Raw genomic sequence first — 26393 nt, forward strand, 5'->3', positions numbered from 1 at the left:
ATTACAGATCCAAGAAGTGCAGCATACCCCACACAGAATAGATCTGAATAGACCTACACCAAGACACTTAATAATCAGCTTATCAAACATCAAAGACAAAGAGAGAATCCTGAAAGCAGCAAGAGAAAAGTGATCCATCACATACAAAGGAAGCTTAATAAGATTATGTGTGGATTTCTCAGTAGAAACCATGGAGGCAAAGAGGAAGTGGTGTATTTAAGACACTGAAAGAGAAAAACCATCAAGAATCCTATATCTGGCAAAACTGTCCTTCAAATATGAGGGAGAATTTAAAATATCTCTGACAGACAATGAGAGAGTTTGTGAACAAGATACCTGTGCTACAGGAAATACTAAAGGTTGCACTACAGACAGATAGGAAAGACAGAAGTGACAGGTTTGGAACACAATTTTGGGTGATGGTACAATGTAACTACACTGAACAACGATGACTGTAAGTATGGTTGAAAGAGGAAGGTTAGGATCATGTGGGACACCAGAAGGAAAGAGGGAAGATAAAGACTGGGACTGTATAACTCAGTGATACCTAGAGTGCTCAACAATTCTAATAAAATGTACAAATATATTTTTACATAAGGGAGAACAAATGAATGTCAACCTTGCAAGGTATTAAAAATAGGGTGGTTTTGGGTAAAAAATACAATCAATGCAAACTAGAGACTATAGTTAACAGAAACATTGTATTATGTTTCTTTAATGTAACAAAGGCAATATACCAAAGCTAAGCACCTTTAAGAGGGGGACATAAGGGAGGGGTATGGGATTCTTGGCACTGGTGATGTTGTCTGACTCTTTTATTCTACTTTAGGTTAAATCTATCTTTCCGTTTGTTGCTTTTAAGCTGTCATATTTGTTTTCTTTCTTTTTCTTTTTCTTTTGTCTCTCAACCTTCTTTGACTCTTCCTCTTTCATTGTGGAAGAAATGGAGATGTCCTTATATACATAGTAGTGATGGTGGTGAATACATACATATATGACTATCCAGGGAATCATCGATGTTTACTTAGGATGGAAAGTATGGTAGGTGAACAAAACCATCTTAAGAAAAAAAAAACAGATTGATGAAGAAATCTTGAGGGCACTACATTGAGTGAAATAAGTCAGACACATAAGGACAAATATTGCATTGTCTCACTGATATGAAATAATTATGATATATAAACTTATAGACATGAAATATAAGTTACCAGAATATAGAACAAGGTCAAAGAAGGGGGAGCAGTTGCTTTTTACGAGCACAATGTTCAATTAGGTTGAAGTTAAGTGTTTGGAAATGGACAGAGGTGATGGTAGCACATTATTCTGAGAATAACCAATAGTGCTTAATGGTATGTGAATGTGGTGGAAAGGAGAAGCTGAAAGTCATGTATGTCACCAGAAGGAAAGTTGGAGGTTAAAATATGGGACTGTATAAAACAGTGAATCTTGTGGCGGATAATCTCTTTGATTAACTGTACAAATATCAGAAATCTCTTTCCTGAACTAGAACAAATGTATGACACTATAACTATATGCTAATAAAGGAGGGATATATAGGGAAAAATATATACCTTTTGCAATCTATGTACTACAGTTAATAGTATTTTAACATTCTTTCATCAATAGTAACAAATGTACTATACCAATACTATGAGTCAAAAATGGAGGAGGGGTGGTTAAGGGTATGGGAGGATTTCAGTTTTCTTTTTTTTTGTCTTTATTTCTTTTCTGGAGTATTGAAAATGTTCTAAAATTGAAAAAAAAAATTGTGGTGATGCATGTACAATTGTATGATGGTACCATGGGCAATTGATTGTTCACTTTGGACAACTGTATGGTATGTGAACAATCTCAATACAATTAAATTTTAAAAACAATTAAATTTTAAACTACAGAAAATTTAGAAAACACAAAAATGTATAAAGAATAATATAAATATCTATTTTCTCCTCTAAAAAAACAAGTAAACTCTCATGTGTTCTCCCCTGTCACACATAAAAAATCAAAATATTAGAATATGTGGGTTCCAACTGACAATTGCCAAAATGCTGGTTTTCAGAATGTGACCTGAATATTTTATATTACAACCTGGGAGTGTGGCCTACTTTAAAACAATGCAGTATCACGTAGTATTTAAAACCAGATTACAGACAGACTGCATAGGTTTACATCTTGGATCTGCTGCCACTTACTAGCTCTGTGCCCAGAGACTATTTACTTAGCTGTGTTTCATTTTCCCACTCTGTATAATGGGTATAATAAGAGTACTGCCTTCATAGGGTTGCTATGCATATTAAATGAATTAATAGTTATAAAGAACGTGGCACCCATGAAGTACTCGATAAATTAATTGGTACAAAACATCTGACTATCCAGATCTAAGTGATAAATATATGAATTTTAAGCAACCACCCATTTCGTTATTTCCATATACCTTCTTAAAGGATATATGGAAATTCAGGCTATGTGAATTCAGGCCATAAGCATGGAGCTGGAGTAGAAAGCCAGGACTTTAGGTTATCAATCCATATAAAATTTATTGTTTTCTCCAAGGTTAAGAAACCAGGAATAATAAGATGATCACAACTAGGTATGAATTCCCAATTTTCCTATCTTTCATAATGGAAAGAATATTAAGAACCAAAACTTATTAAAAAATCAGTAAGGGATAAAGAAGCCAAGAAGAAACTCTCATCTAAAAATGCATCCTATTGAGGTAAAATTTAGTTTTATGTCAAACAGCAATGAGGATTTTGAATCGATATCTGAAAGAATGAAGCAAATGATACTCTGAAATCCTTCCTCTTCAACATTTATTATAACATGGCCAGATGTATTGCGATGATTTAAGCCACATAATTGGATTAGCCTTGTGGACACTGGTATCACATATTTGAACCATATTGCTCTGGAAGTAATTCTGGTAGTCATTAAAGTACTGACTGCATTGTTTCACAGCTTTAAGGAATACATTGGTAGTTTGGTTCGACACTGATTTAATCCAAAATTTAAACTGTTTTACTAGTGTAAAGATTAAAATGCCCTACTGCAAAATAGATGGAGGACAATATTAATAAGTAAGAATTGAAATGTCAAAATATTGATAATTATTGACACTGGGTGCTAGGTATATAAAGTTTCATTACACTATTCTCTAGTTTTTTGTCTTTGTTGTAGAATTACCTCTCACATATTATCATGGAAATTTTAAAACAGACAACCAAGATGGGAAATGCTCCTTTAGGCTGTTTTCTGAACTGAGAGAACATGTGGAGCATATCAGAACCCAGTTCAAACCTGGAGCATTCTGCTGCAGCCCACTTACTACCCATAAATTTTTGTACTGAAAGCCACAAGTTGACTGATGTGCAGTATCTATTGTTCATTGCTATAACCCACATATGGGGAGGATTATTTAAACAATTAATGACTAGAACTAATAGGGTAAATATTATTATTATTATCAATGATATAGTTAGTAACCAGTGTCTAACCAGTATCTAGAGCAAATTAGAGACATATTAGAGATTTTTTTTTTTAATCGGAAGCACAATACCTAACAGGGAGTAGTATAATAGTTTTTCATCTGAAGTGCTTTCAAAAGTGGTTTATATACAGTACATATTTAATAAATTTTAACTATAATCATAACTTTTTACCAAAATCATGCATATATTTACATATTTTATATAAAATCTTATCAAAAGGACTATAATAGAAAAATACAGTATGAAGAAACTCAAAATTTTGAGTATTCTTAGCATTATTTCAAATGAGGACCACATTCTAAGCTTTCCTTTATTTTCATTTACTTAGAGCATTGAAAAATACAGAAATGCTCAAGTAATGTTTTAGACTTCATTGTTCATGTTGGTGTTTCATTTGGAGAGATTTTATTTATGTCTTTGATTTCATTAATTTTTTATTTTGCAGTGTCTAAACTGCTAATACTATTTTTTTTTACCACAAATGTGTTTTGATTTTTATTTTAATCTCTAGAATTTTGATTCCATCTCTTTTGTACCTTCCATATCTGTCCCTATACACTTATACTTTCTTCTCTCTTCCTATATATATGTATTATATGTTTTTAAAAAAGCAAGATATGGGCAACTTCCCAGGAAGATGTCAGAGTAGGGAGCTCAGGACACAGTACTTCCATTAAACAATTATTAAAAAGGTAGGAACTGTCTGAAACAACCCTTTTCAAACCCAGGAGGACAGAAGAACACTGTTGAGCATCCAGGGAAGAGCGGGAAGAGAGGCTGATAAATTACGGTAAAGAACAGTTAATTGCTCTTTCTACCCACCAGCTGCTGCCACCATCGGGTCCCATACTGGCTAGATAGCTGGTGACAGAAAGGGACATAAAAATCCTCTTCCCCAAGAACTGGGGGTAGGGGGAGGATGGCAAATCACTGGCTTCTGATTAGCAAATTTGGATGGCTGGGGGCCTGAGTCTGAAGGCAGCTATTTATTCAACCCACCACAGAAAAAGGCAGTGACAACTGTTGTTTCAACCCTCCCTAGACAGGGGTGGAGGTGGCAAGGATATAAAAATGCAGCACCTCCTCAGTACAGTATGAGACAGTTAGCTGAGGGACCACATTTGCTGGGCAGGCCATCAGATTTAGGGAGTCATCAGAGAAGTTCTTGGCACCCTTCCTGATCTTCCCTGGGCACTCTGGAGATGGTCTCCTGCCCCCACTTTTGTAGGTCCCTGGTCCTGTTTTGGCTGAAAAAGGCTGACTTGGAAAGTGCTCTCTGGAGTGCCCGTCCTCCCAGAACTTGTCCTCAAGGCAACAGTAGCTTGGCACAATGAAAGGAGTATAAAAAGCTATAGAGGCAGACAATCTGGGATAAAGGCTTGCCAACTTCAAACATCCAAGAGAATGAGGTTTGTCTCCTGGGAAACAGAGGAGGCAACCAAATACCTATGAACAAGGTAACTACAAAACAACTGCCAAGCAAAAGTCCAGGAAAAGACAGAGTTCCAGAAAGACAAGAAAACCCTGCACATTGCATTCATATTGGGCAGAAATAGCTTATAGGGGAACTGAAGCTCAAGAAAATCTCTGTCTTGATACCAGTTGGTTACAAAACCAAGAAAAAAAAATCTCAGCAGATAAATCCCAGAGTTGATATTATAAAATATTAAAACATACAGGGCTCAATAAAAGAGTACAAGACAAAGAAAGATGTAGGGAATGATGGCCCATTCAAAGGAAGAGGAATGAAATATGCCTAGGAAGGTTTCAAGAGCAGACTGGAGCTGGCAGAAGAAAGAATCAATGAACTTGAAGACAGGAGGCTTGAAATGAGTCAGGCTGAGGAGAGAAAGAAAAAAGGAATACCATCAAGGACACCAATATATACATTATGGGAATCTGAGAATGAGAAGAAAGACAGAATGGGGCAGAAGGAATAATCAAGGAAATGATAACAGAGCACTTCCCAAATTTAGCAAAAGACACAGATATGCACATCCAAGAAGCTCAGAGAACACCAAACAGGATAGACATGAAGAAAAATACAACTCATCATATGTTGATCACACTATTAAATGCAAAGGACAAGAAGAAAGTTCCAATAGCTGCAAGAGAAAAACAATGTATTACATACAAGGGAGTCCCAATCATGGAAGCCATAGAGATCTAAGATGAAATACTTTAAGTGTTGAAAGAAAACCACTACCAGTCAAGAATTTTGTATCTGGTGGATGCTTTTTCAAAAGTAAGGGAGAGATTAAATCATTCTTAGATAAATAAAAGTTGAGGGAGTTCATAACCACTAGACCTTCCCTACAAACAATGGTAAAGGGAGTTCTTCATACAGAAAGAAAAGGACACTATAGAGTGGTTTGAAGCAGGACAAAGAAATAAAGACCTGTAATAAAGGTAACCATTCAGATAATTATAAATGCCACTATAATTGCAGTGTACTATTTGTTATGTTACTCTACTTCTTACTTCCTACAGAGGCTAAAATGCAAATGCATAAAAAGTAATAAAAATTTATAGATTTTGTTATACAATGTACAAAGTTATCATTGGAAACAAATACAAAAGATGAAGCGAAAGAGGGATATAGGAAAAGTATATGTGCATGAACTTGAGAAACAGCTGTTGGCCTGCTACTGGGCCTTAGTAAAGACAGAACACTTAACCATGGGCCACCAAGTTACCATGAGACCCGAGTTACCTACCATGAGCTGGGTATTGTCCAAACAACCAAGCCATAAAGATGGGTGTGCACAGCAGCACTCTATCATCAATTGGAAATGGTATATACGAGATAGAGCTCAAGGAGGTCCTGAAGGCACCAGTGAGTTACAAGAGGAAGTGGCCCAAACGCCCATGGCTCCCACTCCTGCCACCTTACCTTCTCTTTCCCAGCCCACAGCTATGGCATCTTGGGGAGTTCCTTACAATCAGTTGACTGAGGAAGAGAAAACTTGTGCCTGGTTTACAGATGATTCTGCATGATATGCAGGCACTGCCCAAAAGTGGACAGCTGCAGCACTGCAGCCCCTTTCTGGGATGTCCCTGAAAGACAGTGGTGAGGGGAGATCCTCCCAGTGGGCAGAACTTTGAGCAGTGCACATGGTTGTTCACTTTTCTTGGAAGGAGAACTAGCCTGAGGTGCATCTGTATACTCATTCATAAGCTTTTGTTAATGGTTAAGCTGGATGGTCAAGGACTTGAAAGGAAAGTGACTGGAACATTGGTAACAAACAAGTCTGGGGAAGGGGTATGTGGATAGACCTTTCTAAGTGGGCAAAAATCATGAAGATATTTGTGTCCCATGTGAATGCTCACCAAAGGATGACTTCAGCAGAAGAAGATTTTAATAACCAAGTGGATAAAATGACCCGTTTGGTGGATAACAATCAGCCTCTTTCCCCAGCAACTCCTGTCATTGCCCAATGGGCTCATGAACAAAGTGGTCATGGTGGTAGGGATAGAGGTTATCCATGGACTCAGCAACATGGACTTCCACTCACCAAGGCTGACCTGGCCATAGGCACTGCTGAATGTCCAATCTGCCAGCAGCAGAGACCCACACTCAGTCCCCTATATGGCACCATTCCCCGAGGTCATCAGCCTACTACCTGGTGACAGGTTGATTACATTGGACCACTTCCATCATGGAAGAGGCAGCAATTTGTTCTTACTGGAATAGACACATACTCTGGATATGGGTTTGCCTTCCCTGCACAAAATGCTTCTGCCAAAACTACCATCTGTGGACTTACAGAATGACTTATCTCCCATCATGGTATTCCACACAGCATTGCTTCTGACCAAGGAACCCATTTCACAGCAAATGAAGTGACAGAATGGGCAGATGCTCATGGAATTCTCTGGTCTTACCATGTTTCCATCATCCAGAGGCAGCTGAGTTGATAGAACAGTGGAATGGCCTGTTGAAGAATCAATTATGGTGCCAACTAGGTAGCAATACCTTGCAGGGCTGGGGCAGTGTTCTCCAGGAGACTGTGAATCAGTGCTCTGAATCAGTGTCCACTCTATGGTGCTGTTTCTCCCATAGCTAGGATTCAAGGGTTCAGGAATCAAGGCATGGAAACAGGAGTGGCACCACTCACTATCACTCCTAGTGATCCAGTAGGAAAATTTTTGCTTCCTGTCTCTGCAAGCTTAAGCTCTGCTGGTCTACAAGTCTTTGTTCTAAAAGGAGGAGTGCTTTCACCAGGAAACACAACAATAATTCCACTGAACTGGAAGTTAAGACTGCCACCTGGCCACTTTGGGCTTCATATGCCTCTGAATCAACAGTCAAGGAAAGGGATTACTGTACTGGCTGGGGTGATTGATCTCTACTATCAAGGGGAAAGAGAACTGCAATTACACAATGGAAATAAAGAAGAGTTTTCCTGGAATATAGGAGATCCCCTAGGGTGTCTCTTACTACTACCATGCCCCGTGATTAAAGTCAATGGAAAACTGCAAAAACCCAATCCAGGCAGGACAACCAATGGCCAAGAAACTTCAGGAATGAAGGTTTGTGTCACCCCACCAGGCAAAGAACCATGGCCAGCTGAAGTGCTTGCTGAGGGTATAGGGAACAGGGAATGGGTAATGGAAGAAGGTAGTGATAAATATGAACTACAGCCATGTTACCAGTTACAAAAATGAGGACTATCATGGCATGAATATTTCCTCCTTGTTTTATGAGTATGTTTGTATTTGTCTGTAAAGCAAATATCTTTGCTTTCTTCTCTGTCGTATTCCCTTATCATATGACATAAGCTCTATTGTCATTTTGCAGTATTTAAGTTAAAGGAAATCAATTTTAAGAGTTTATGTCACCCAAAGACTTGCACCCTATTCCGGAGAAATTTAGTGCATTTCAGTTGTATGCAGGACAGCGGAATATTGTTAAGTGTAATATATGTCTGTTTTTATTCTCTACTTAGAGATAAAGTATGGTTTAAGGTAATGTGTATAAATGCCAAGTTGACAAGGGGTGGACTGTGATGGTTAGGTTCATGTGTCAACTTGGCCAGGTGATCATACCCAGGTGTCTGATCAAGCAAGCACTGGCCTAACCATTACTGCAAGGACATTTGTGGCTGGCTAATAAACCAGAAGGCTGGTTTATTAAATTATCAGTCAATTGGCTGCAGCTGTGACTGATTACATCAATAAAGGGTGTGTCTTCCACAATGAGAGAATGCAATCAGTTGGATTTAATCCAATCAGGTGAAGACTTTTAATTGAGACAGGTAGAGGACCTTCACTTCTTCTTTGGCTGATGAGCAAAGTGCTTCCTGAGGAGTTCATCAAAGTTGCCAGTTTGTTGCCTGAGGAGTCTGAACACATTCATTGGAGTTGCCAGTCTGCTGCCTGCCCTACAGAATTTGGACTCATACATACCCACAGTTGTGTGACACACTTTTATAAATCTTATATTTATAGATATCTCTTGTTGATTCTGTTTCCCTAGAGAACCCTAACTAATACACTATTGAAGTCAATTTGGTTTCAAACCAAATATGATTGTTATATACTTAGGATGTTAAATTTTAACCACATGGTAACCACAAGGAAAATAGATGAAAAACATAACAAAATAGAAATGAGAAGGCAGTCAACATGGTACAATGCAAAAAACCAAATAAATATAAAAGTAGGCATTAACAAAAGTAGAAGATAAAAAAAAGTATAACTTACAAGGACTAAATTACAAAATGACAGAATGGTCTGCATTATCATTAGTGACTTTACATGTAAATGGATTAAACTTTCCATTTAAAAAGAAGAGACTTGTAGAATAGATTTTTTTTTAAAAATGACTCAATTTCATGCTGTCTGCAGGAGACTCACTTTAAATTCAAAGATAAAGTAGGTTGAGGGTGAAAGGATGGAAAAACATATACATCATGTAAGCATTAACCAAAAGAGAGCTGAGGTTGCTATATTAATAACAGAAAAAATAGGCTTTAAGTAAAAGACAGTTATGAAGTACAAAGATGGTCATTATATACTGATAAAGAAGACAATTCAAGTATGATGAAAAAATTATAAATATATATGCACCTAACCACAGAACCCTAAAATATGTGACGCAAACACTGACAGATTTGAAGGGAGAAATTGACAGTTCTACACTAATATTTGGAGACTTTAGCACACCACTCTCAACAATGTATAGAATATCCAGTCAGAAGATGAATAAAGAAGCACAATACTTGAATGATACTCTAAACCAACTAAACCTAACAGACATATATAGAATACTGCGCCAAACAATAGCAGAATATGCATTTGTTTTTTCATCACTCCTCATGGATCACTCCTCAATATAGACCATAGATTGGGTTACAAAACAAGTCTCAATAAATGAAAAATAATACAATGTATATTCTCTGCCCACTATGGAATGAACTAGAAATCAATAACAGAAACAAAAATGGAAAATTCACAAATATGTGGAAATTAAACAACATACTCTTAAACAAACAATGGGTTAAAGAGGAAATCAAAAGTGAAATTAGGAAATATCTTGAGGTGAATGAAAATGAAAATACAACATACCAAATTCTATGGGATACAGTGAAGACAGTGCTGAGAGGGAAATTTATAGCTCTAAATTTTTACATTAAAAAAGCAGAAAGACTTCAAATAAGAGACATATCCTCAATACTGGAAGAACTAGAAAAAGAAGAGCAAACTAAACTTAGGCAAGCAGAAGGAAGAAAATAACAAAGATTAGAGCATAGATAAATGGAATAGAAAACAAAAAATCAATAGAGAGAATCAACAAAACCAAAAGTTGGTTCTTTGAAAGATATAAACCTTCAGCTAGACTGAAAAAGAAAGAAAGAGGCTACAAATAATGAAAATCAGAAACAAAAAGGGGGGCATTACTACCAACCCTGCTGGAATTAAAAGGTCTATAATAGGATAACATGAATAATGGATATCAGTAAATGAGACAACCTAAATAAAATGGACAAATCCTTAGAAACACACAAACTGCATACCTTGACTCAAGAAACAAATTCCAAGTAAACAGATTGAATCAGTAATCAAAAAACCTCCCAATAAAGAAAGGTTCAGACCCAACAGTTTCACAAGGGAATTCTACCAAACATTCCCAAAAGACTTAACTCCAATTCTGCTCAAACTCTTCCAAAAAATTTAAGAGGAGGGAACACTTCTTAATTAATTCTATGAGGCCAAGATCATCCTTATACCAAAGCTTCATAAAGATACCATAAGAAAAGAAAACTAAAGGCTGATATCTCTTATATATACATATACAAAAATCCTCAACAAAATACTAGCAAATGGAATCAAAGAGCACATTAAAAGTATTAGATGCATGATCAAGTGGGATTTATCCCTGGTATGCAAGGTTGGTTCAAAAAAGGAAAATCAGTTATGTAATATACCACATTAATGAAACAATGAAGGAAAAACTCACATGAACTTCTCAATTGATGAAAAAAAGGCATCTGACACAAAATACAGCATCCTTTCTTGTTAAAAATACTTAAAACACTAGGAATAAAAGAAAACTTCCTCAACATTATAAAGGGAATATATGAAAGGCCCGCAGCTAACATCATACTTAATAGTGAAAGACTGAAAGCTTTCCCTCTAAGATCAGGAACAAGACAATGATACCCACTGTTACCACTGTTATTCAGCATTGTACTGGACATTCTTGTCAGAGCAATTAATGAAGAAAAAGAAATAAAAGACATCCAAATTCGAAAGGAAGAAGTAAAACTTTCGCTATTTGCAGAGGATATGACCTGATAAACAGAAAATCCTAAAAAATCCACAACGAAGCTCCCAGAGTTAATAAAGGAATTCAGAAAAGTGACAGGGTACAATATCAATGCCCCAAAATCAGTAGTGTTTCTTGGATAAAGAAATCAAGAAAATAATTTCCATTTACAACAACAACGAAAAGAATCAAATATCTAGGAGTAAATGTAATCAAGGACATAAAGGACTTGAACACAGAAGACTAGAAAACATTGCTAAAATAAATTAAGGAAGGCCAAAAGAAACTGAAGAGCACTCCATGTTCATGGATAGGAAGTCTAAATATTGTTAAGATTTCAATACTACCAAAAGTAATTTATGGATTCAATGCAGTCCCAATCAAATTTCTAAGAACTTTTTTGCAGAAATGGAAAAGCCAATCATCAAATTTATATGGAAGGGTAAGGGGTCCCAAATAGCTAAAGCCATCTTGAAAAAGAAGAATGAAGTTGTTGTCCTTACACTTCCCAATTTTAAAACTTATTTAAAAGTTGCAGTAATGCAAACAGTATGGTACTGGCACAAGGATGGGTATATAGACCAATGAAATCAAATGGAGAGCTCAGGAGTCAACCTCACATTTATGTCCAACTGAATTTTTTTAATCTCACATTTATGTCCAACTGATTTTTTTTAACTTGAGGGTATATTTATTAGAATAAGAGATTAAATTTGTTAAACATCTGGATTAAAATGGTTAAAAGGATTTTCATACAATTTTTAGGCACTATACACACTGTTGTTTAACAATAGCATCAGTACTTGGATTCAGGGAAAGATAAATCTGACACATTTTAATTCCTTGATCTATTTGTGACATTCAAAATAACCACCATTTTAGAAACATCAATACAAACTTAAAGAGTCATACACCACTAAATATCCCACACAGCATATTTAAAAATAAATATGGAAATACAACCAGAAGTCAACCAATCATCAAAGGAAACAGACTGGTGAAGTCTATCATGGTAGTGAAGGGATCTGGCTAGATTTTGATGGATACTGCTGAATTCTACACCCAAAGCAAAAAAATAATCATAAAATAAAATAACATGATGTACACTTTCTGATGCTTATTCTCATGGCAAAAAAAATATGCTTCACATGCACTGCTTGTGAAGGATCTCATGGGGCTTCTTCTCCCTACTGAATAGAGAGAGGGTACACTCAGCAAGAATGAAGTACCAAGTGTCAAAGAATCCTGACAACAAAGACAGCCAACTAGTCAAGGTGAGGGAACAGCAGTGCAGTTTTCAGTAAGAATGACTACCCACAGTCACCAAGGTGCACTAATTCAGCATTGCACATGTTTTGATCAACATACACACAACTGCCTCAAGCACAAAGCCAATCAACTCAGGGGAAACAAGTGTAAATAAGAATAAAGACAGTAAGAGTAAAAATGACATGAATACAATTTTGGCACATGCTGTCATAGGTGAAATGCACACCTGATCTGAGTCAGGCATGAAAAAGAGGCCCAAAAGCAATGGCATGCCACTGTGCAGGGGACTCGCTCTTTGCTGCTTCCCAAATGCTTAGATGTTAGCCACATGGGTTGGTGTGTTAGGCTGGTGAAGGCCAAAAGTGGAGCAGAGTCAGCCTGCAAATTCCACATCTTCAGTATCCCATCTTTTGATAATAGCACAAAGCATGCACTACTTCAAATTTGCTCTCTCGGCAGGGCTTTTTATTAGGCATTTTATTCACAAAATCTTGAAATTTCAGACTGAATACTCCACTGGGCAGTTTTGGAGTCCAACAACTCAAAAATTGCCATGGGTGGTTGGCTGCCCATTCAATAAGAGCTGAGGGGCCTTCCAGGGGTCCTTGGTCTGGGTTGTGTCTCAGCTGCATCTCCCTCCACCTGACATCCAAACATCAGCTCAAACTCCTTGGCGTCAGGAGGAGGGATGTTATAACTTCCCACCACCATCTCAACCAGAGAGAGCCCCATGCTCCAAATGGCAAACTGAACAGAATCATGAGTCCCCTGGAGTCTTCTGGTGGCATGTAGGATCTTGTGCCCACAAAGGAATTGGTCATGGAGTCGATGAGCTGACTGCTAACCCCAAAGTCACGGAGCTTGATCTCCCCTCAGGAATTCACCAAGATGTTGGAGGGCTTCACATCTCTGTGCATAATCTTGTGCTTCTCCCTCAGTTACATCAGTCCCTTTATTACAGAAATGCTAACTTTTCCTAAAATTTGTGCAGGAATTCTTCCAGCTTTCCTCAGGACTTGATCCAAGGAATCCCCATCTGTGTGCTCCATGCAGATACTGATCTCACCATCACTATAAAATGCACCCTAGAAGCCCAGGATGTACCGGGAGTTGCACTAATGCAGAACCTGTAGCCCCCTTATGATCTGGTTCCGTATTGCAGGTTTGATCTCTGGGGGAATTAGCTTTCTGGCCATCACTAGACCAGATGGCTTGTGGGAGACCTTCAATACCAACCTGCCCTTGCCAGCATCCAGCTCACTGATCTCATCTCAAAGTCATCATCCTTCACTTCCCCAACCTTCGGCTTCTGGGTAAGAAAGCACCTTCAAGGTGCTTTCGCTGCTGTTGGGAGGAGGATGGCCCCTCTGGCTTCCTTCCTCTGCGCAGCCGGACTCCCACCATGTGGAGCTGCAGGCCCGGTGTTGCCTTCTGGGCAAGCTCTGCAAGGTCCAGTCAGCCCCGAAGGCCGGCGGCAGTCTCCTGGGACCTCATCCCTCCCGCCCTCAGCTCTACGTGCAGGGAATAGAAGCCTGCACTGCCAGCCCCAAGCGGGCTGCCTGCACAGCTCGGGATTGCCTCCTACCCTCCCTCTGCCAACCAGTTCCTTGGGCTCAGGCGGCTCCATTACAGGCAGGCCAGAGCCATGCTGGTGATGCAACCCAAGAAAGTGCAGACCCTACCGATGAGGGGCTCCCAGCCTCGCAGGGATCCCCAACTGATTTTTTTTTTTTTAATCTTCATTTTATTGAGATATATTCACATACCACGCAGTCATACAAAACAAATTGTACATTCGATTGTTCATAGTACCATTACACAGTTGCACATTCATCACTTAAATCAATCCCTGACACCTTCATTAGCACACACACAAAAATAACAAGAATAATAATTAAAGTGAAAAAGAGTAATTAAAGTAAAAAAGAACACTGGGTACCTTTGTCTGTTTGTTTGTTTGTTTGTTTCCTTCCACTATTTTTCTACTCATCCATCCATAAACTAGACAAAGGGGAGTGTGGTCCTTATGGCTTTCCCAATCCCATTGTCACCCCTCATAAGCTACATTTTTATACAACTGTCTTCGAGATTCATGGGTTCTGGGTTGTAGTTTGATAGTTTCAGGTATCCACCACCAGCTACCCCAATTCTTTTGAACCTAAAAAGGGTTGTCTATATTGTGCATAAGAGTGCCCACCAGAGTGACCTCTTGGCTCCTTTTGGAATCTCTCTGCCACTGAAGCTTATTTCATTTCCTTTCACATCCACCTTTTGGTCAAGAAGATGTTCTCGATCCCATGATGCCGGGTCTACATTCCTCCCCAGGAGTCATATTCCACGTTGCCAGGGAGATTCACTCCCCTGGGTGTCTGATCCCATGTAGGGGGGAGGGCAGTGATTTCAGCTTTCAAGTTGGCTTAGCTAGAGAGACAGGGCCACATCTGAGCAACAAAGAGGCATTCGGGAGGAGGCCCTTAGGCACAATTATAGGGAGGCCTAGCCTCTCCTTTGCAGCAACAGTCTTCCCAAGGGTAAATCCTGTGGTAGAGGGCTCAACCCATCAAACCACCAGTCCCCTACGTCTGTGGTCATGTTAGCAACCGTTGAGGTGGGGTAGGCCAATACCCCGGCATTCTCCACAGGCTCCTCAAGGGGGCTCTACATATTTTTTTCCTTGTTTTTTTTTAACTTTATTTTTTTAATCAACTGTATGAAAAATAAAAAAATAAAAAAATAATAATTAAAAAAAAACATACAATAAAAGAACATTTCAAAGAGACCATAACAAGGGAGTAAGAAAAAGACAACTAACCTAAGATAACTACTTTACTTCCAACATGCTCCTACTCTACCCCAAGAAAGTTACCTAATATAGCAACATTTCTGTGAACTTGTTCCTACTATACCCATCAGAAATTAACAAACCATAGTCATTCCTGGGCATTCCCAGAACATTAAATTTACCCATGATAGCTTATCTGTTCTTCTCAGATTATTGTTCCCCCTTCCTTAATTGCTCTCTATTGTTAGTTCCCCTACATTCTACATTATAAACCATTTGTTTTACATTTTTCAAAGTTCACAGTAGTGGTAGCATATAATATTTCTTTTTTTGTGCCTGGCTTATTTCGCTGAGCATTATGTCTTCAAGGTTCATCCATGTTGTCATGTTTCACGAGATCGTTCCTTCTTACTGACGTGTAGTATTCCATCATGTGTATATACCACATTTTATTTATCCACTCATCTGTTGAAGGACATTTGGGTTGTTTCCATCTCTTGGCAATTGTGAATAATGCTGCTATGAACATCGGCATGCATATATCTGTTCGTGTCACTGATTTCCGATATTCTGGGTATATACCGAGAAGTGCAATAGCTGGATCGAACGGCAACTGTATATCCAGTTTTCTAAGGAACTGCCAGACTGACTTCCAGAGTGGCTGAACCATTATACAGTCCCACAAACAATGAATAAGAGTTCCAATTTCTCCACATTCCCTCCAGCATTTGTAGTTTCCTGTTTGTTTAATGGCAGCCATTGTAATTGGTGTGAGATGGTATCTCATTGCGATCTTAATTTGCATCTCTCTAATAGCTAGTGAAGCTGAACATTTTTTTCATGTGTTTCTTGGCCATTTGTATTTCCTATTCAGAGAACTGTCTTTTCATATCTTTTGCCCATTTTATAATTGGGCTGTCTGTACTATTGTCATTGAGTTGTAGGATTTCTTTATACATGCAAGGTATCAGTCTTTCGTCAGATACATGGTTTCCAAAAATTTTTTCCCATTGAGTTGGCTGCCTCTTTACTTTTTTGAGAAATTCCTTTGAGGTACAGAAAGTTCTAAGCTTGAGGATTCCCATTTATCTATTTTTTCTTTTGTTGTTTGTGCTTTGGATATAAAGTCTAGGAAGTGGCCACCTAATACAAGGTCTTGAAGATGTTTTCCTACATTATCTTCTAGGAGTTTTATGGTACTTTCTTTTATATTGAGATCTTTGGTCCATTTTGAGTTAATTTTTGTGTAGGGTGTGAGGTAGGGGTCCTCTTTCATTCTTTTGGATATGGATATCCAACTCTCCCAGCCCATTTGTTGAAAAGACCATTATGACCTAGTTCAGCGACTTTGGGGGCCTTATCAAAGATCAGTCGGCCATAGATCTGGGGGTCTATCTCCGAATTCTCAATTCGATTCCATCGATCAAAATGTCTATCTTTGTGCCAGTACCATGCTGTTTTGACAACTGTGGCTTTATAATAAGCTTCAAAGTCAGAGAGTGTAAGTCCTCCCACTTTGTTTTCCTTTTTTAGAGTGTCTTTAGCAATTCGAGGCATCTTCCCTTTCCAAATAAATTTGATAACTAGCTTTTCCAAGTCTGCAAAGTCGGTTGTTGGAATTTTGATTGGGATTGCATTGAATCTGTAGATGAGTTTGGGTAGAACTGACATCTTAATGACATTTAGCCTTCCTATCCATGAACATGGAATATTTTTCCATCTTTTAAGATCCCCTTCTATTTCTTTTAGTACAGTTATGTAGTTTTCTTTGTATAGGTCTTTTACATCTTTGGTTAAGTTGATTCCTAGGTACTTGATTTTTTTAGTTGCTATTGAAAATGGTATCTTTTTCTTGAGTGTCTCTTCAGTTTGTTCATTTCTAGCATATAGAAACATTACTGACTTATGTGCATTAATCTTGTATCCCGCTACTTTGCTAAATTTGTTTATTAGCTCTAGTAGCTGTATCGTCGATTTCTCAGGGTTTTCCAGATATAAGATCATATCATCTGCAAACAATGATAGTTTTACTTCTTCTTTTCCAGTTTGGATGCCTTTTATTTCTTTGTCTTGCCAGATTGCCCTGGCTAGCACTTCCAGCACAATGTTGAATAACAGTGGTGACAATGGGCATACTTGTCTTGTTCCTGATCTTAGAGGGAAGGCTTTCAGTCTCTCACCATTGAGTACTATGCTGGCTGTGGGTTTTTCATATATGCTCTTTATCATATTGAGGAAGTTTCCTTCAATTCCTACCTTTTGAAGTGTTTTTATCAAAAAGGGATGTTGGATTTTGTCAATTGCTTTTTCAGCATCTATTGAGATGATCATTTGATTTTTCCCTTTCAAATTGTTAATGTGTTGTAATACATTGATTGATTTTCTTATGTTGAACCATCCTTGCATGGCTGGAATGAACCCCACTTGGTCATGGTGTATGAATTTTTAATGTGTCTTTGGATTCCATTTGCAAGTATTTTGTTGAGGATTTTTGCATCTATATTCATTAGGGAGATTGGTCGGTAGTTTTCCTTTTTTGTGGCATCTTTGCCTGGTTTTGGTATTAGATTGATGTTAGCTTCATAAAATGAGTTAGGTAGTGTTCCATTTTCTTCAATGTTTTGGAAGAGTTTAAGTAAGATTGGTGTCAGTTCTTTCTGGAAAGTTTGGTAGAATTCCCCTGTGAAGCCATCTGGCCCTGGACATTTATTTGTGGGAAGATTTCTGATGACGGATTGGATCTCTTTGCTTGTGATGGGTTGGTTGAGGTCTTCTATTTCTTCTCTGGTCAGTCTAGGTTGTTCATATATTTCCAGGAAATTGTCCCTTTCCTCTACATTATCCAGTTTGTTGCCATACAGTTGTTCATAGTATCCTCTTAAAATTTTTTAAATTTCTTTGGGATCTGCAGTTATGCCACCTTTTTCATTCATTATTTTGTTTATATGGGTCTTCTCTCTTTTTGATTTTGTCAGTCTAGCTAGAGGCTTGTCAATCTTGTCGATCTTCTCAAAGAACCAACTTTTGGTGATATTTATCCTCTATTGTTTTTTTTGTTCTCTATGTCATTTATTTCTGCTTTAATCCTTGTTATTTCTTTTCTTCTACCTGGTTTAGGATTGGTTTGCTGTTCATTTTCTAGCTTCTTCAGTTGATCCATTAGTATTTGATTTTGGCTCTTTCTTCCTTTTTAATATATGCATTTAGTGCTATAAATTTCTGCCTCAGTACTGCTTTTGCTGCATCCCATAGGTTTTGGTATGTTGTGTTCTCATTTTCATTTGTCTCTATATATTTAGCAATTTCTCTTGCTATTTCTTATTTAACCCACTGATTGTTTAGGAGTGTGTTGTTTAACCTACAGGTATTTATGAATTTTCTAAGTCTCTGATGGTTATTGACTTCTAATTGTATTCCATTATGGTCAGAGAATGTGCTTTGAATTATTTCAATCTTTTTAAAGGTATTGAGCCTTGTTTTATGTCCCAGCATATGATCTATTCTGGAGAAAGTTCTGTGAGAACTAGAGAAGTATGTGTATCCTGGGTGATTTGGGATGTAATGTTCTATATATGTCTGTTAAATCTAATTCATTTATCAGATTGTTTAGGTTTTCAATTTCCTTATTGGTCTTCTGTCTGGTTGATCTATCTATAGGAGAGAGTGATGTGTTGAAGTCTCCCACAATTATTGTGAAAACATCAATTGCTTCCTTTAGTTTTGCCAGTGTTTGTCTCATGTATTTTGTGGCACCTTGATAGGGTGCATAAACATTTATGATTGTTATTTCTTCTTGTTGAATTGCCCCTTTATTAGTATGTAGTGGCTTTCTTTGTCTCTCAAAACATCCCTGCATTTAAAGTCTATTTTATCTGCGATTAATACTGCTACACCTGCTTTCTTTTGGCTGTAGCTGGCATGAAATATTTTTTTCCATCCTTTCACTTTCAATTTCTTTGTGTCCCTGTGTCTAAGATGAGTCTCTTGTATGCAACATATTTATGGTTCATTTTTTTTTTTGATCCATTCTGTGAATCTATATCTTTTAATTGGGGAGTTTAATCCATTTACACTCAATGTTATAACCATGAAGGCATTTCTTGAGTCAGCCATCTTATCCTTTGGTTTATGTTTGTCATATATATTTTTCCCCTCTCTATTAATATCCTTTAATGTACCCATACCGAATCTCTGTAGTACTGAACCTTTCTCCAAGTCTCTCGCTCCTTTCTTTGTTTCTCTGTCTGTAGGGCTCACTTTAGTATCTCCAGTAGGGCAGGTCTCTTGTTAGCAAATTCTCTCAGCATTTGTTTGTCTGTGAAAAATTTAAGCTCTCCCTCAAATTTGAAGGAGAGCTTTGAAATTTGAAGGAGAGCTTTGCTGGATAAAGTATTCTTGGTTGGAAATTTTTCTCACTCAGAATTTTAAATATATCGTGCCACTGCCTTCTCACCTCCATGGTGGCTGCTGAGTAGTCACTACTTAGTCTTATGCTGTTTCTTTTGTATGTGCTGAATTGCTTTTCTCTTGCTGCTTTCAGAACTTGCTCCTTCTCTTCTGTTTTTGGCCCTGTGATCAGAATATGTCTCGGAGTGGGTTTATTTGAATTTATTCTATTTGGAGTTCGCTGGGCATTTATGATTTGTGTATTTATGGTGCTTAGAAGATTTGGGAAATTTTCCCCAATGATTTCTTTGAATACTCTTCCTAGACCTTTACCCTTTTCTTCCCCTTCTGGAACACCAATGAGTCTTATATTCGGACGTTTTATATTATCTATCATATCCCTGAGGTCCGTTTCGATTTTTTCGATTTTTTTCTCCATTCTTTCTTTTGTGCTTTCATTTTCCATTCTGTCATCTTCCAGGTCACTGATTTGTTGTTCAACTTCCTCTAGTCTTGTACTATGAGTATCCAGAATCTTTTTAATTTGGTCAACAGTTTCTTTAATTTCCATAAGATGATCTATTTTTTTATTTAGTCTTGCAATGTCTTCTTTGTGCTCTTCTAGGGTCTTCTTGATATCCTTTGTATCCCATACTATGGTCTCATTGTTCATCTTTAGTTCTTTGGTTAGTTGCTCTAGGTACTGTGTCTCTTCTGATCTTTTAATTTGGGTGATTGGGCTTGGGTTATCCATATCGTCTGGGTTTTTTCATATGCTTTATAATTTTCTGTTGTTTTTGGCTTCTTGGCATTTGCTTAACTTGATAGGGTTCTTTTAGGATTTGTAGACCAATTGAAGTCCTTATCTCTAATTTATCAGATCTATAGCTTCGTGGCATACACTTTCTCTAACTAACCAGCAGGTGGCATCCACAAGCCACCTGTTCTCCACAAGCCAGTTCTCCCCTGCTTTGCCTTTGTGGTGAGTGGGGGAGTGAGTCTTGTGGGGTCCAATTGGTGTACCAAGCTTGCGTGTGTAGTTCGTGTTGCCCGCCCTGTATATTGGGCATGTGTCTGGTGGTCAGGGAGGGGGAGGTGGCCCTAACAATCAAATCTTCCTGGTATTCCTGGAGTTTTAAAGCTGCTACAATAGTCTAATCGTTCAGTTCAGTCCTGCCACAGTTTGTCTCTGCCACTGACCCACAAGTCCTTGGTACTGGCGTATGGCTCCTGAGACTTGGGAGTGGGTCCCTCTTCCAGGCCGTGCACCCCCTGGTCCTCTGTTGAGGGATGACTGTGCTATGTCACAGGTGAGTACCGTCCCCCCAGGGCAGTTCTGGGCTGCTGGGCTGTGTAGGGAGGCTCCCAGTCTGCTGAAATGATGGCTGAATGGGGCTTTGTTAATTCACACTGCTCCACCTTCCCAACTCTGGGACAACCAGCTGAGGGTGCAGGGAAGGTTAATGTCCATGCCCAGTTTTGTGGTGTGTGCGTGTTATTTGAAGCACTTCCATCACACTCGGTTGTCTGGGGCAGCTCTGGGATATGTGGCTGGAGATGGTCAGGAGTGTTTCCTGTCCACCAGGATGATGGCTGTGAGCGGACACCCCCCTTTTCTTGGGAAGTTGTGGTGTTTAGTGAATTTTCTCAGCCACTGGATTATTGCCTTTTGTCTCAGAGCTCTCTTAGTTCTGCTCTTGTCTTGACCTGCCCAAATTGCAAGTCTTTGAGGCTTTCTGTATTGGGCTTCTTAGAGTAATTGTTTTAGAGACAGAAAAAAAAAAGATTAAAAAAAAAATCTAACAGCCCTCCTCACAGATCTAATGAGTTATTGAAATGCTAAGAGACAAAGCAATTAGGGCCATTAAGGAAAGATCCAGGGGGCAGAAAGATCAGTTTTTCTTTGGGATTTGCATATGAGCCTCAGGGCCTGAGCTCTGCCCTTTCCCTTTCTATGTTCACCAGAACTCCAAAAATCCTCTGCTTTTATTTTGGAGTTTTTCTTGCTGTTTTTTGCTATGCCTGTGTCCTCTCTGCTGGGCTGGCTGCTCTCAGATTCTCTGGTGTCTGGTCTCAGTCTATCTATGGCGGGAGTTTGGATCAGTAGAATGAGTTTCCGATATGGGCTGCCACTGCAGTTCTCCCTTCTCCTTCCCAGCGCTGACGGCCCCTCCTCCCACGGGACTGAGCCTGGCAGGGAGGGGCGTGGGTCCCCTGGCCACAAAAACTTACAGATTTTGCTGATCTCAGCAGTTCAATGTGTTCATGAGTGTTGTATGAAGTATGCCCAAAGTCAAATTGCTCTGTGGTTTCCAGTCTACGCAGTTCCTGGCTTTCTACCTACTTTCCTGAAGGAGCAACTAAAACATACAGCTCACCAATCCACCATCTTGCCCCGCCTCCCCCACTGATTTTAAACAAGGTGAAAAAGGAAAAAAAAAAAACAAAAAACAAACAAAAAAAACCCTGCTCCCTGTTTTTCAAATGTGAATAAAATGACAACTTCAGCCTGGTTCTACATGAAGTCTGATATATAATTTATGGTTTGCCTCCTTTAAACTGTAATGAACTATGGAGATCCAATGCCCAATGCACAACCTTTATACCAGAAAACTCCTCTTAAGACAGCCTGTGGAAATTATTTGCTCTATTGCCTTTGTACTTAGAGTGATTTACTTACATTGGGTTGTCTTTATTCCTCTACCATTTTGATTCCCCATAATGTTACATGGTAAGCTCTCTTCCCTGGACCGCACCGTCCAGAAATTTTGCTCAGGGAAATTTTAGTTGAAAAGTAGAAAATCTGTGGGTCTATGCAATAGCAGAGATGCTTTTGAAGGCAAGTACTATGAAACGTAACTCTGATCAAAAGCCATAGGTAATATCCATGAATTACATTTTATTTCTCTGAGCAAAGAGCTGCATCCTGTAAGCCTATTTTTTTTTTTTATGATTTTGGAAATCTAAAATATCTGGAGTATTTTAATCCTAAGAGATAATATCATGAAATTTCTACCACATATGTCCATATCACTGTCCAAATGCCAGTGAGTTTTCAGTAGTTTGGTGGTCCCTGTCCTGAGATGGTGTTAAGTCATGAATTAACTTGCACAACTGGAGGCGACTCTGCTGGAGCCATTGCTTCTCCCCCTCTTCATTGTGCAGATCAGAATCTTCGCTCTTAGATTTCTCCCAAACCTTAACTCTTTTGGAGCCCAAGCACGCCATTGTTTGTTTTTTGTTGAAGTTCCCTAAAGATCAGCAATCCAGTTTATCTATAAACCAACATGCCAGTTTAGATGCCCAGAAGTGGCTGGTTTATAAGAAGAACAAATTCCAGTTTGCCCTCAGAATGCAGGGTAGGGAAGAAACAGAAGGGCTTTTATCTTTATAACACTTTTTAAGAACCACATTGCACGATGATTTGGAACTGTATATACCCCAGAAAATCATGTTCTTAAACTTAATCCATTCCTGTGGGTGTGAACTCATTGTAAGTAGGACCTTTTGATGAGGTTCCTTCAGTTAAGGTATGGCCCACTTCAATGAAGCTGACTCTTAATTCTGTTACTGGAGTCCTTTATAAATGGAATGAATACAGAGAGATGGGGTGGGGTGGGGGGGGTGATGCCTTGCCATATGGCAGAGAAGCCAGTCTTCAGTAGAAAAGCATTGCCTTGATGATGCCTTGATTTGGATATTCTCATGGCCTCAAACTGTAAGCTACAAAATTCCCATTGTTAAAAGCCAAAATAAATAAATAAATAAATAAATAAATAAATAAATAAATAAAAGGACCCTACCTCACACTATGAACAAAAATCAACTCAAAATGGAACAAATACCTTAATATAAGAGCTAGAACTATCAAACTGCCATAAGAAAATGGAGGGAAGCATCTTTAGGAACTTGAGTGAAGCAATGGTTTCTTAGACTTTACACCCAAACTGCAAGCAACAAAACAAAAAATAGACAATTGGGACCTCATCAAAATTTAAAACTTTTGTACTTTATCATGAAAATAAAACAACAATTATACAATCAGGGAAAATATTTGGAAACTGCATAGCCAATAAAGGTTTAATATCCAGAATATATAAAAAATCCTTTAAACTAACAACAAAAAGACAAACAACCCAATTTAAAAATGGGCAAAAGACTTGAAAAGACATCCCTTCAAAGATATATACATGGCTAGAAAGCACAAGAAAAGATGCTCAACTTTATTACACATCAGGGAAATGCAAATCAAAACCACAATAAAATACTATTTCACACCCTTTATATAGGCTGATACAAAAAAATTAGAAAATAACCAGTATCAGAGAGAATGCAGAGAAATTGGGATGCTCATCCCTGGATGCTGACAATATAAAATGGTGCAGCTGCTATGGAAAACAGTTTGGCGGTTCCTGAGAAAGCTTGGTTTAGAACTACCATATGACCTACCAACCCCACTACCAGGGGGTTGAAAGCAGGTACTCAAACAGTTATTTGCATATCAATGTTCATGGCAGCATTATTCACAATTGCCAAAAGATGAAAGCATCTGAAGTGTCCATCAACTGAAGAATGGATTAATAAAATGTGGTGTATGCATTGGGAAAGTAATGAAGTCCTGATACATGTGACAACATGGACTGACCTTGACTACATCATACTGAGATGTATAAGCCAGACCAAAAAGGACAAATCTTGTGAGATCTCATTGATTTGAAACAATTAGAATAAGCAAACCCATATAGTCAGAATCTAGACCCTGTGTTACCAAGGGACGCAGTGGGGATAGGGAATGGGAAGTCAAGGCTTCAAATGTACAGGTTTCCTGTTACACAATTAATAGTACTGAAATACATAACAGAATATGATTAAAAAGGGAAATGTTAGATTATATATATAGGTAGCAGAGCAAAAATGTAAAAAAAAGAAAATCCATACAACTACACCTCCAAACACTGAATCTTAAGTTAAACCATGGACTTCAATTAATGCTGCAATTATAAAAATGTACTATCAATTTTAACAAATATTCCACACCAATGCAAAGTTTCGTTTGGGGTGGTATATGGGAAACGTGTATTTTTTGCCTGATTGTTCATTCTGTAAACCCACAACTTCTCTAATAAAGAAAGAAAAAAAAAAAACAGATATGTTAATGTCCTTGTCTAACAATACTATTGTCTATGCCATTTGTAGATCTGTTTCTATTGATTGATTTATTTTCTATTATTACAAGTCTTATTTAACCTGCACCTGTGCATGCCTGTTAATTTTTTTATTGGATGCCAGACATTAAAGTGTTTATGTATTTAGTCCTGAATTTTTTGGAAGTCCTTTAAGAATGTGTGGCTTTTTCTTAGATGCAGTTAAATTACTTGAAAACAATTTTATTACTTTGATGCTTGCTTTTAAGCTTTGTTGGATGAGTCCAGAGCAGTCTTTAATTTAGGGATAATTTTGTCACACTATTAAAGCAATACTCCTCAGTATTCTAGTGGTTCTTTCCTTAGCTTTAGATAGTTTCCTTACACACATACACTGATAAGTACTCATCTTAAGAGGGTAGATGAAACCACAAATCTCATAAATTTTGTCTTTTATTTATTTGTTGTTGCTCTTGTTGCTTAAGATCAAAGAATAAATTAGGTCCCTCTTAATCTATCATGGCTGGAAGCAGAGTTTTCAGAAAGTATTTTAAATTGTCATTAGTTCCACAGTTAATGTCAGGAAATGCAATGCATTTATCATCTAGAGACTACATGTTTCAGAGATTGAGAACTCTTAAGTTATACAACACAATGCTATTAACAACATCATTTTTTCAGACTGATATGACAATTGGAAAAAAAACCTGGGAATATGCATGTAATAGTTCTTATTTTTATCAGACTATGCCAAAGTATTGTTTCAATATCCATCATTGGCTATATAAGAAATTTTATATAACTAATATGTGTACTGGTAGTAGGATACATGTTGGTAGTCATATGTGCTGGTTGTAGTATAGCAAATTCTGTTTTGAATATACAGCTAGGTATGCTGAGGGCATCATCTGCTTTATTTCAGTGCTTCTAAACTACACATTAAGTGGCAGGTTCAGAGAGATTAAAAGCAAGCTGTATTTAATTTAATTTAATTTAATGAGCACATGTAGCTGTGCTCTGAGTTCTGCTCTGCCTGTCTTGCTGTCTGACGTCTATAATTGATTAACCAAATTTTCTTAAATGTTAGCAGTCTGTATTTACTGGACATAATTTTTCAAACGGAGGGTGAACCCCACTGAGATCTTTTTGTGTTTTAGTTTCAGTTTTTGTTTTCATGTAAGTAAATAAACCTTTCATAAAGAATAGTAAAGTTAAACAAAGACTGCATGCATGTATAAGCCAAACACTTACAATATTTGATGAATTAAAAGAGAAGGAAGTCTTAAGTCAGGGTCTAATAGAAGTTACTAAAACAACAATCACTCACACGTAGGAGGTCAGCTTGGTTTCTATAAACTTTGTTTTCTATAACTTGTTACATTAAGAGAAAGAGGGTCAGAAATGTTGCTGTTGGGGTTAGCTAGCTTGATGAAATGTTGTTTTTCTACAAAAAGCCAGAAGGTTTATTAGGCCACTTCCCCAGAATGGGATAAATGAATCAATGCTATAGCCTTAAAAGGAGAGGATATAGTGTGGACTTTGCCAGAAACATC

General features: G+C 37.9%; 1 protein-coding gene and 1 pseudogene across 1 annotated transcript in view; both read right to left on the minus strand.

Moving 5' to 3' along the window:
• Positions 1–26393, minus strand: part of NCAM2 (neural cell adhesion molecule 2) — a 571781-nt gene that overhangs the window by 170438 nt on the left and 374950 nt on the right. The gene's annotated exons all lie outside the window — the stretch shown is intronic.
• Positions 12842–13872, minus strand: LOC119531706 (annotated as a pseudogene).

Source organism: Choloepus didactylus, chromosome 1, assembly GCF_015220235.1.
Source record: "Choloepus didactylus isolate mChoDid1 chromosome 1, mChoDid1.pri, whole genome shotgun sequence".
Taxonomy (NCBI): Eukaryota; Metazoa; Chordata; class Mammalia; order Pilosa; family Megalonychidae; genus Choloepus; species Choloepus didactylus.